This window comes from Polypterus senegalus, chromosome 9 (genome assembly GCF_016835505.1).
Source record: "Polypterus senegalus isolate Bchr_013 chromosome 9, ASM1683550v1, whole genome shotgun sequence".
Classification (NCBI taxonomy): Eukaryota; Metazoa; Chordata; class Cladistia; order Polypteriformes; family Polypteridae; genus Polypterus; species Polypterus senegalus.
The window spans coordinates 47,667,701-47,679,406 of record NC_053162.1 but is presented as its reverse complement, the minus strand read 5'-3'; the positions used below and the strand labels follow the sequence as shown (position 1 = coordinate 47,679,406).

At 37.4% G+C, this 11,706-nt stretch overlaps 1 protein-coding gene across 1 annotated transcript in view; it reads left to right on the top strand.

Annotated features, from left to right (window-relative positions):
• Nucleotides 1-35: 35 nt before the first annotated feature.
• mbtps1 (membrane-bound transcription factor peptidase, site 1) overlaps nucleotides 36-11,706 on the top strand; it is a 94,555-nt gene continuing 82,884 nt past the window's right edge. Inside the window, exon 1 of the mRNA XM_039763080.1 lies at nucleotides 36-240. The gene's annotated coding sequence lies outside the window, so the exon portion shown is untranslated. The remainder of the gene's footprint in view (nucleotides 241-11,706) is intronic.

Here is an 11,706-nt window from a genome sequence, read left to right as displayed (position 1 = left end):
CGATATGTCAGTCATATTTTAGCTGGGCTGCTTCCCACGCCTCCCGCGGCCCAGCTGGGATCGACTGTAATTTTCACCAACAGCCAGTGCGAGACTGGAAGGAAGCGTGGGAGAGACGGGTTGAGACGGAGAAGTTTGGTGGAGAAAAGTTGTTTATTAGCGCTAAATATTTGGGATTCTCCTTGACATTTCCTAAGCTGCATGTGCTTGCTATGTTCGGAAGACAGTGAAGATGAGAAGGTAACGTGAACCTATCCATAAGTTGCCCCCCACCCCCACTTTTTTGCGTGCGGGGAAACATGTAAACATCTGTGGCCTGAGACTTGATGCTCACTCGCAGACTCCAGGGGCTCTCCACCTACTCATGGGATCTTTTTTTTTTTTGTGGGATTCTAGTTTATTACTTAGTGGTGCCCAGAGAATCGTGATGTTGTTTGCGATAGAAGGCATAACGTATACGGCCTTGATGGGTGAAGACATCAATTTTAACGTCCAGTTGACTATGTAGTTGCAGAATTAACACTGTATATTAGTATTTTTAGTCGGTGAGATTACAAACACGCGAGGCTTGTTATTGGTGAATTGCTTCTTTTTGATGAACAGCTGTTTTTCAGTTTCCCGACAACCTTAAATTTACAGTCAGCTTTACTTAACCTGCCCAGATTGGTTGTTTCCAGTGTGCTTTTTTTCCTGTTTTCCATACACCATGCTGCTATTAAAGATGCGTCAGTTTGTAGTAAGTAATCTGAGAAGTCCACGCTGTACGATGCAGACAGGGCGATTAATTAATGGGAGGTGTTAAATCCTCGCCATCGCAATAAAATGCATACATCTGGGAATAACTCCATCTATTCACCTTTATCTTTTCTCCTCGGGAGCACTTTAATCTGTTTGATGGCAATGGCTTTATGTCATTTTTGTTTACTTATTCTTTTTCACGCTAATGGAAGAGTCCCCGTTCCACTTCCTGCTACAGGTTTAGCTGCACAGTTGTGAAAGTGATTACCGGGTGAGCAGGATGTTTTGTTAAGGGACCCTTAAGATCCTGGAGTTGGAGAACGAGTTGCCTGTAAAACTTAGGGACCTTCCGCCAAGCTAAAATGTAAATAGAATGTCTTAGTATATGCATTTTAATCGCCTTCTGTTGTTGTTGGTATGGAGTAGGTACTGTTGGAATTGGTCAAAGGAGTAATACGTACTCCGAGATGAACACATTGTAAATGCATATGGTGGTCTGCCGGGATACTAGCTTCGCAAACAAGTAGCGTTTACTTGTAAAGTACTGCGGCACACAAGAGAATAGCACTCAATCCTCTATTGCGGTATGAACACAATCGCCATCCTGGAAGAGAATATTTTAGTTAATAGATCATTTTAAATGATTATGAGTCGTTGATTTGTGTACTTTTTTCCAGTGTATAAAAAAGTATTTTATCAAAAATGGCCATAACACTACATTAATATTCTATTGTCAAATTGTGTTTTCAGATCTTATTTAGAGCCCACAAATTGATTTCTGTGTCAAAATCAGCACCACTTGGACCTTCGGATTTATTCTGTGGAGCAATATGCCTTTAACAGTGTCATAAACCTTTAGTTTAGCACAGCCAGTAATTTACTTATGCATATATCTGCATTAAAGTATGGACTAATAGTATGGGGTGCAATCATTACGACTAGTATACTAGAGAGGGAGGTGTTATTTTTTGTTAGAAACCCCAGAGTACATATTGCCCTTTCTGTAACTGCATAGGAACAGATCTCTTTGTAATGGAATATAGCTCTGTGATTTCAAAAGGTTAATGGCCATTTCCTAAGGCAGAACACTTTAAGGTTTGTGATGGGAGCATTGTTGCAATATTGAAACCATCATATGTGTGATCAATAAGCTGCTGAATATTTTAGGCAATTTTCTCAGCTCTAGTAAGGCCTGTCAATTGAAAAGAGTTACCTGCTGCTCATGTTTGCTCATTTCACTAAATGACTCCACACTGCATTAGCATCTGACTACTATTGCAAACAGTCTGATATCACTGTACTATCTTACTTTTCAGTCCTGAAATGAGTTTTGCCTGAAAACAAAGGACCGTGGTTATCCGTGATTTTTGCATACAACACACTGCATTCTCTGACTCGGTTGTGATGCTGTGCCATTCCTGCAGTCATTGCTGCTGGATTATGTGAATTTCCCCTTGGGATTAATAAAGTATCTATCTATCTATCTATTGCTACGTTGTGGAGCATCCTCTCTGTATTTTATATGCTGAAAAAGTTCATCCAGCATTTTTGAAGATGCATTTCCTGATTATATTTGTAATAATGCTGCATTTAAATATGGTTCTTTTCACATGTATCTGATATTGACATAATAGTGGAATGGTTTGCTTAGTCCTTTTTGGTCTTTTATTTTTTTAACCATAACATATTATGTGTTCATTCTTGCCTTATTTACTTAGTGATGATCAAGATATAGACATGATGCGCAATTTCGCTATATTACCTGCTAATGGATTTGTGAATATGTGATGGAATTTACAGGTGCCTGGTGCAGTGTAAGCTGCCTTTACAAGAGATACCCAGTTAAGATTGTACTTGAAGAACTGGGTCTTTTGTTTTTATCACTGTTTTTGATTGTGAACATACTTCATGGACTAAAGATTTGAAATATATCGTAGCCTTTGGAATTTTTGATTTAATCATTTTGGTTGTCCAAAATTAAAAATTGGTTGTCCGAGGTGGCCAGGCTACTGATTTGGCCATCCCTTCTTCCTCAGACTGCCACTAGTTGGTTAGTCATTTCCATTTATAGCTAGCACAGCATTATTATTTAAGTATTTGGAGATGCAAAAAACCATTAACAAAAATGTTCATGTTCAACGTGAGATTGCCATTTTCATCAAATATGTTGGAGCTCATATTTACACTTATTAGATTGTCTCCTGGTGTCACAGTGGCTGGTTCCAGGAGCAGCAGCAGCCCTGGGTTGGAGTCCTTACTCGTGTACCGTCTTAATGAAGTACACATGTTGTTGTTTCTGTGCCTTTGAGTTTTTCTCCAGGTACTGTGGTCTCCTCCCACATGCCAGAGGTCTATCCTAGGCTGGCTGGTGGCTCAAAAGTGAATGGGTGTTCCCAGGGTTGGTTATTGCCTTGTTCAAAGTCCTGCCAGGATAGGCTTCAGCTCCTGTGACTCTGACAGCACAGGTCTGCAATTTTAAACAGAAAAAAATGGTTTTAATTTTGAAGTTATTTTTATTGTATTCAATAACACAATCAAAATATATCATTAAAATGTTTTCATCACAACAATAGAAGTAAAATCCTGCAGTACTTCTTTATATTCCCTGCTCTGTGCTCCAGTAAATGCAAGTTATCGGCAATATACTAATAACCCAATTGTGCTTCACTCACTCAGAATATGGAACCAATGTAGAAAGCATTTCAAGATGGAGAAGCTTTTGCTGGAAGAATTAACACTGTTAAGATGAATATTCTTCCTAAGCTCCTTTTTTTATTTCAAAACATACCAATATACATTAATAAATCGTTCTTTAAGCAATTAGATTCAACAATAACCTCATTTATTTGGAATTCTAAACATCCACGCATCAAAAGAGCGACCCTACAAAGACAAAAGGCAGAAGGCGGCATGGCTCTACCTAACTTCCAGTTTTATTACTGGGCGGCAAATATACAGTCGATAAGAACCTGGACACAAATAGAAGAACATACACAGGCATGGACCGCAATAGAAGTAAAATCCTGCAGTACTTCTTTGTATTCCTTGCTTTGTGATCCAATAAACACACGTTATCGGCAATACACTAATAACCCAATTGTGCTCCACTCACTTAGAATCTGGAACCAATGTAGAAAGCATTTTAAGACGGAGAAGCTTCTTTCTGTGGCACCCCTGCAAAAGAACCACCTCTTTCAACCCTCACAAACATATGCAGTTTTTAATATCTGGAAAAATTTGGAATTAACTTGCTTAGAGACCTTTATATAGACAACGTCTTTGCATCCTATGAACAATTACGTTCCAAATTTAACATTCCAGCTACAAATTTCTTTCACTATCTTCAAATCAGGAACTTTGTTAAACAGAACCTTCCAGATTTTCCTCATCTTGCACCCTCATCCACGCTGGAAAAATTATTGCTCAATTTCAAGGAGTTAGACTCCATCTCTACAATATATAAAATCCTTTTACAATCCCTTCCTTTCAAAGATCCAAGAGGACACTGGGAAAATGACCTCTCAATTAATATATCAGAAAAGGAGTGGAAAGTAGCAATGCAGAGAATTCACTCAAGCTCCATATGCAAAGCATACAATTATACAACTCAAAATTATATATCGAGCACATCTGTCTCGACTAAAACTCTCCAAAATGTTTCCAGGGCATGATCCAACCTGCGAACGTTGCAACCAAGCCCCAGCCTCACTAGGTCACATGTTCTGGGCCTGCTCCAAATTAACATTATTCTGGACAAAAATTTTTAATTACCTCTCAGACAGTCTTGGACTCACAATCCCTCCTAACCCATTAACAGCTGTGTTTGGGGTTCTTCCAGAGGGTCTTAAAGTGGAGAAAGACAAACAAACTGTGATTGCATTCACTACACTGTTGGCACGCAGACTTATTCTGATAAACTGGAAGAACCCAAACTCTCCTCTTTTAAGTCAGTGGGAAACTGATGTGTTATATTATTTAAAATTGGAAAAAATCAAATACTCAGTTAGAGGATCTGTGCAGACTTTTTTCAAAACATGGCAGGATCTAATCAGTAATATTTTGAAATGATTTTATAAAGCACAGAGAATTTGTTGATTTAGGTATTTTTAAAAGCCTTAAATTTTACACCGTTTGGCTTGCTCTCTCTCTCAAGGGTGGGGATCGATCTGTTCTTAGCATAATTCTTTTTTTTTTTGTAAAAACTTGATTGCTATGTATTGATTGTAATAAAATTAATAAATAAAATAAAAAAAAGATGGAGAAGCTTTTATCTGTGGCACCTCTGCAAAAGAACCACCTCTTTCAACCTTCACAAACATATGCAGTTTTTAATATCTGGAAAAAAATATGGGATTAACTTGCTTAGAGATCTTTATATAGACAACGTCTTTGCATCCTATGAACAATTACACTCGCAAATTTAACATTCTAACTGCACATTTCTTTTACTATCTTCAAATTAGGAACTTTGTTAAACAGAACCAGCTCGATTTTCCTCATGTTGCGCCCTCATCCATGCTGGAAAAAATATTGCTCAATTTCAAGGACTCGGACACCATCTCTGCAATATATAAAATTATTTTACAGTCCCTCCCTTTCAAAGATTCAAGAGGACACTGGGAAAAAGATCTCTTAATCAATATATCAGAAAAGGAGTGGAAAATAGCAATGCAGAGAATTCACTCGCGCTCCACATGCGCAAATCATACAATTATTCAACTCAAAATTATATATCGAGCACATCTGTCTTGCCTAAAACTCTCCAAAATGTTTACAGGGCAAGATCCAACCTGCAAACGCTGCAATCAAGTTCCAGCCTCACTGTGTCACATGTTTTGGTCCTGCACCAAATTAAAATCATTCTGGACCAAAATTTTTAATTACCTTTCAGACAGCCTTGGGGTCACAATACCTCCTAACCCATTATTAACAGCTGTGTTTGTGGTTCTTCCAGATGGGTTTAAAATGGAGAAGAACAAACAAACAAACTGTGATTGCATTCACTACGCTTTTGGCACGCAGACTTATTTTGCTAAACTGGAAGAACCCAAACTCTCCTCTTTTAAGTCAGTGGGAAACCAATGTTTTATACTATTTGAAATTGGGAAAAAAAATCAAATACTCAGTTAGAGGATCTGTACAGATTTTTTTCAAAACATGGCAGGATCTAATCAGTAATATTTTAGAATAAGCTCTTAAAGCACAGAGGAAGCAGTTATTTCTGTATTTCTTTTTCTTCTCCATTCATCTCTATTGGCTTATCAAACTCATCAATTTAGGTATGTTTACAAGCCTTAAGTTTTACTCTGTTGGCCATGCTCTTTCTCTATGTGGTGGGGGTCGACTTGTTCTCAGTCCTACTTTTTGTAAAAAAATTGATTTGTATGGAATGATTACAATAAAATTAATAATAATAAAAAAAATGTTTTCATCACATCAAATTTAGGTACAAAATTGGAAAAAAGTAAATAAAATGTAACATGACATGATTTATTCATGCATACAATGCTGTACTAAATGTATTTAACATAAAAATATTTAGGCAATCTAATATTTTCAAACATAATTGTAAAGAAAACAATAATACATATTCATTGAATTAAATACAGCTTCTTTAGTGTTTGTCACTTTTTAGTTTTCTTAACCCAAATCTTCATTTAGTGGCCTGTTGTTTGTAAGCCTTTTCTGGTGCATACCTATAATTCACCCAGCAGTAGTCTGCTGTCATACTGACATCCCATTGTCCCTCGTACCTTCTTTCCAAGTCTTGAAGCTATCTTTCCCCCTGCTCTTCACTCACTGCTCCATGATTTTCAGGGAAAAATTCTAAATGTGAATTCAAAAAGTGAACATTCAGACTTGTGTTGCAACCCAGTTCCTTAACATAATTAACACTAGAATTACCAGAGCCTACGAGAAAACTCGTAAATCCGGCCCACCTTAAATCCATTCGCACCTCTCCCTCAGTGTCTTTTGTCCTGTAAATGTGCAGATTAAGGCAAGCAGCCTGCTGTTCCATCCCCCCACCGTTGCAGAACGTTCACAAAGTCCTCCCAGCTCGTACCTTGATTGTTTATCTGGGAGTGAAGTGCTGGAGTTTTAGAGTGGAAATAATAGATCGTTATTTGGAGCACATGCATTTCATGTGTGTTCTGTTTGTGCAGTAATCCTGTGAAAACGCATTCTTAAAACAGAAACCTTTTTATATTTGAATAATGTTACAAAATGTAGGCATAAACTATAGAATATGTGAAGCCTGAAGTCCAAAGATCAAATAAAGACTTTCACAAAAGGTTCAAGGACAATACAACAGCTTCCGTGGCATAGTGGTAAGATTTGCTGACTTGTAATCAAGAGTCCCCGGTTCAATCCCCACTGCCTCCTATATTTGCCATTTTCAGTAGTGAGCTGCTCTTATTGTTAATATTATGCAGTACACACATACATTTGGTTTGTGCCTGTAACAGACCGTGTACATTTATAGTACTGTACTTGTAAAAGTTACCTTTATTTTTTTATTCGGTTTTACTGAGTGTTCCTGCTCATGCAGAATTAGTATGCATCTTATGGTTTATTATGTCCAAAAAATTAGAGACGTAGGTATATATGATATTTGGAGTTATTCATTTTATGACCTTTTATGAGGTCAGTTCAGTGCTATATGTAATCATCAAATTCAAATGTTAACAGTTCACACAGACGCAAGTACCGTCTTTCTTTCATTTGCGACATGTGTACCTGTTGCAATGCGCACACTTCTCTCTATGCTGTGGCTTCTATTACACACCTGAAAGAAAGAGACAATATATGTGACATTTTGAAGCAATCATTTTATGACCTGAATAGTACCAATCTGAAAACATCATTGCACTAATGCAATATTATTTGAAGACGAACAGCGTCAGATCGGGTGTGAATTTATGCTGGCACTGTTACTTAGAGTCAGATCCGGAGGGGGGGCTGGTGGTGTTAGAGTGTTTGTGATTGAGAGAATAAAACTGAAAAAAGCTTAACTTTTACAAGTACCATGAATTTATACCCAATGTCCCATATATTTCTCTCTTTCTTTTTTTTCTCCGTGCTGCGTTGACATCATGCACCAGAAAGTGTGAGCTTATTTGGTGCAGCAGGATCAGTGCACAAGTACTGTGCAAGGCATGCACGGGTGCCAGTGTGAAAAGAAGAGAGTTTATGGCTCAACTTGCAGAGAAAGAAAAGAAGACTAGAAAAGGCGATGGAAAAAGAAAAGGAAGATGCAACATCGACAAGCTTCTGTTCCAAGACAGCTGCTTCCCCAGGAAACTGAGCCGGTGTCAAGTGACCTTTCAATGTAATAGAAACCACAGCATAGAGAGAAGTGTGTGTATTGCAACAGGTACACACGTCGTAGATGGAGAAAGGACGGTCCTTGCGTGTGTGTGAACTGTTAACATTTTAATTTGATGATTGTATATAGCATTGAACTGACCTCATAAAAAGTCATAAAATGAATAATTTCAAATATCATATATACTAACGTCTCTGTTGTGTTTTTTTTTTTTTTTTGACATCATAAACCATAAGGTGCATACTAATTCTGCATGAGCAGGAACACTCAATAGAACTGAATAAAAAACAGCAAAGTGACGGTGAGATATGAATAAGGCAGATTCACCAGCGTTTGTGTGTCAGGTTTTTTCCCTCCAGATCAAAGAATGTCCAGTTCCGTTGCCTCAAAACACCACTCGCATCTACAGTTACTCCCAGTTTCAAATAAAAACTAACAGCGTCAGATCCCTAGGGCGATAGTATGTATCGTGATCGTGACTGAGAGAATAAAAGTGAAAAAAAAAACTAACTTTTACAAGTACAGTACTATAAATGTACACGGTCTGTTACAGACGCAAACCAAATGTATGTGTGTACTGTATAATAACAATAAGAGCAGCTCACTACTGAAAATGGCAAATATAGGAGGCAGTGGGGATCAAACCGGGGACTCTTGATTACAAGTCAGCAAATCTTACCGCTATGCCACAGAAGCTGTTGTGTTGTCCTTGAACCTTTTGTGAAAGTCTTTATTTGATCTTTGGACTTCAGCCACACATTCTATAGTTTATGCCTATATTTTGTAACATTTATTATTAAAATATAAGGTTTCTGTTTTAAGAATGCGTTTACACAAATTACTGTAGAAATGGAACACACATGAAATGCATGTGTTCCAAATAACGATCTATTATTTCCACTCTAAAACTCCAGCACTTCACTACCAGATAAATAATCAAGGCACAAGCTGGGAGGACTTTGTGAACGTTCTGCGACGGTGGGGGGATGGAATAGCAGGCTTCTTGCTGCTTGTCTTAATCAGCACATATACAGGACAAAAGACGCTGAGGGAGAGGTGCAAATGAATTTAAGGTGGGCTGGATTTATGAGTTTTCTCGTAAGCTCTGGTAATTCTAGTGTTAACACATTTTTGTGAGTTTCTTTATAATTTGAGACTTTATTGCTAGCTTAAAACAAATGACTTCTATGAATGATTCACAAACATCTTGTTCCAGATTGTTAATTGCACCATCAGATTTTGCATTAAAAAGCAGTTTTCTAATGTCAGGTCTGGCAAAAATGCCCTCTTTCAGTTTAGCCTCAGACAATCATGGAAATATTCTGCAGATATACATAAAACGGGCTACATCTTTTTATAGGGCTTTGACAGACTGCTTCATCAAGCCAAGTTTACTATAAAGCGATGGTAGCAGCACTTTATCTGGGACACTCAAGCTAGGTCTGATGTTTTTGGCACCAAGCTGTAGCTTTTTTCAGACTGGTCATTCCTTGTGAGCCAAATGTAAATTTGTGGCTCTGCTGTCCCACTGACAGAGAAGACAGGAGTGCCCAGTGGTTTCCAATGCTGCTACCTGCGGTTGTGACTCATCACAGTGTTCAGTTCCATCTATATTCTGACCTTATTTTTGAATAAGTTAACTTTTCCATTAAGCGTAAATTTGAATTTGTTTGGCTTTAATATTTTATTATATTATCATTAAGATAAAATATTGATATTTAATTATGGTGTAAAGCTTATAATTGACAACTGAAAAAATGTTTTGTGAAGAAATGTTATGTGATGGAGTAAAATAGTTTTCATTTTTGAATTGAGCTCTGAAAATATATAAAAATCATAAGAAATAATCAAAACAGTTTTTTTTTTAATGTATGCCTTTTGTAATGAATAAATGGTTGGTCAGGGATAGATGAGTTAAAAAAATTGAGTTTAAAAAAACAAACAAACAAACATCCATGTTTAAGCATTACAAAACATAAAATATTCTTTGTAATGTTGAATTCAAAATACAACACTAATGATCAGAGTAGCATAGCAGTTAGTCTATCATTCAGATTTGTTTTTGGTTATGCTTGACATGCTGCTTTACTTACCAAGCCTTTGAAACCTGGAATTACATTTCATAGTTTTTAGTATTATCTGCTTACTGCTGCAATCTTTTGTGGTATTTTTTTTGTTTTCTTTTTTAACATTATATGATCTATAAAATATATTCATGGAGATGTCTTCACATTTTATTGTTACTCCGTGCTGTTGATGGTGTGTTTTTTTTGTAATGTGCTTATGCCATTCATGGTGTTTATCCTCTTGGTGGAAAAGCTCAGTTTTAGTCTTGTCATACTTTCTTCCTGCTGACTTCAGAGTTTCCCATGTGCCTTCTGTCAAACTCTAGCCAAGATGTCACACAAAGTTTTTCTCTTTTCTACTCTCTCATTAAGGTGCAGTTGGTGAGGCACCTATAGAAAACTTGCTGTTTGCACATTCTCGCCAATCTCCGCCACTGAAGCTTGTAACTCCTTCAGTTTTCTTGGTGGCCTCCCTTGTCTACTTCTTGCATGATCACTCAGCTTTTGTGCATGGCCTGCTTTAGGCAGATTTCCAGCTGTGTAATTCTCTTTCCATTTCTTAATGATAGATTTAACTGGACTTCAAGGGACATTCAGTTACTTGGATATTTTCTTGTCTCCATCCCTTGACTTGTTGTTTTCAGTCACCTTTTCAAGTAGTTACCTGGACTGTTCTTTTGTCTTTAGTGTTTACCGTAGATCCCGGAATACAGGCCGAATATTAGCCGAACCCCTTCTCTACCTACTAAATTACATGTATTTGCCGATGACCGGTATTTAAGCCGACCCCATTCTCCAAGCAAAATTTTCTAAATTTCCTTAAAAGTGTCTCTTCGGGTATATTTATAATGTTTATTGGCGAGAATTTGAGACTGCCGGCATTTTTGATATATAATATAATGTGCATAATTTACCAAAACACCAATCATTTTTTGTTTTTCATCACACGCACAACATCCCAGACAACATAGCGAGACCAGCGGGTTCTCCGTGGATTGTTGTCGGGTCTAGGAGACAACACAGACGGAGGAGGGAAAGAAAGCAGAAGCGGGGCCGCAGATCCTGCGTTATGCTAAAGCTAAAAAACTACCATACAAGCCCTATACAGAACTTTTTTTCTGCACTGAAGGAGCCGCTTTTAATCTCATTGTAGATGTGTATAGTGACAATAAAAGGCATTCTATTCTAGAAACAACAATTTCATACTGTACTCACCATTTAATTTGACATTTTTGGGCTGCAGTAAGGGAGGAGATATTTCCACACAATGTCCATCTTCGTTTCGATTGCGATCGCTTACTTTTACCTTCTCTGCCTTCCTTAGCAATTATGTGTCTTGCTTGTATGGTCTTAATGAATTATATATATAGGTAAATCACTGCAGTGACGGAAATTACATCCACAAACACATGTATCTGGGCTCCGACTGACGCTACTAACGCTCTCGGTTGTTTGTTTACAATCGCGCAAGCGGATACACGTGACCGCATCCGTTTCAGTAACGCAAGATGTTGATCGTAAATCAAAACAAAAAATTTCATTTGAAACTTCCCGATAATTTATTGTAAATTTTAT